Here is a 1,198-nt window from a genome sequence, read left to right as displayed (position 1 = left end):
TTCGTTCCCTAGAGATATAATGATGATTTTTCAGCTACAGACACTATTCATTCATTTTCTCTGAAGACTCCTTAATTTAATTTCAGCTTATCGAGTACACATCTAAGATCCCTTTTCAAAGAGGCATGCATCAATGAAATTCTGCTGCTGGCTTTTCACCTACTAATTGCAAGCAGGGAACTAGTTCTCCTTTTTCAAACAAAGCCACAATTTTAAAATTTTCTCTGAGTTTAGCAGTGGTTATAGAACCATATAGTGCGTACATTGTGATCATGATAATGTGAAGCTTTCAGCTTAGCTTGAAATAGCATCTGTCCGCTATAATGGCTTTGAAATCTTGATCTAGACCTGTTTTTAATTACTATATAATGTACTTGGCAAAGGCCTGGTCTACGCTACGCGTTTAGGTTGAATTTAGCAGTGCTAAATTGAATTAACCCTGCACCCATCCACACAACGAAGCCATTGGCACTGAGCTGCTTGTGTTTGGCAAGCAGGGATCTTCCCTGATACCAGCCTCACGGTGGGGGGAGGGGTAAAGTAATCATCCCAGAGAATTGGATTGGGGGGGGATGGGCGTTAGTTTGGTTTCTGCTGCTGCACGGTAACACAAAAACCGCAGCACTCAATGGGCTTTGCTTGTTATGGGAAAGGAGTGGGCTGCTTTTATGAAGGTTGCAGAAGCCAAAAGACAATGGCTTACCATGGCCGCATGCAAGCTGAATTCTGTTGCCCTGCCCTGCGTCTGTGATCTCTAACACCAAAGCCACAGGCACTCAATATTAAGATGCAAAATGCGACCTTGGACCGAAATCACATGTGCTATGTAATGTGAATATTGCTGTTCACCATGAAAGAGTACACACATTGTTCTGTAAAATGTATCTTTTAAAATACTTCTTTCTTTTTTTTCCCTCCTGCAGCTGCAAATTTTTCAAGCCTGCCTCCTCTGTCCCGAAGGCTATCTCAGATAAGGCAGTGAAAAAAACGCACATGAGATTACATGTTAGAATATTAGAATATTAAGGGAATTGGCGAGGGATATTGCTAGCCCGTTAGCGATAATCTTTAATAAATCCCTAAATTCGGGGATTGTACCGACTGACTGGAGATTAGCTAATGTAGTTCCTATATTCAAGAAGGGGAAAAAAAGTGACCCGGGGAACTATAGGCCTGTTAGTCTAACATCTGTAGTATG

The sequence above is a fragment of the Mauremys reevesii genome, linkage group 1, assembly GCF_016161935.1.
Source record: "Mauremys reevesii isolate NIE-2019 linkage group 1, ASM1616193v1, whole genome shotgun sequence".
NCBI classification, from domain to species: Eukaryota; Metazoa; Chordata; order Testudines; family Geoemydidae; genus Mauremys; species Mauremys reevesii.
Note: the sequence above shows the minus strand (reverse complement) of the source record.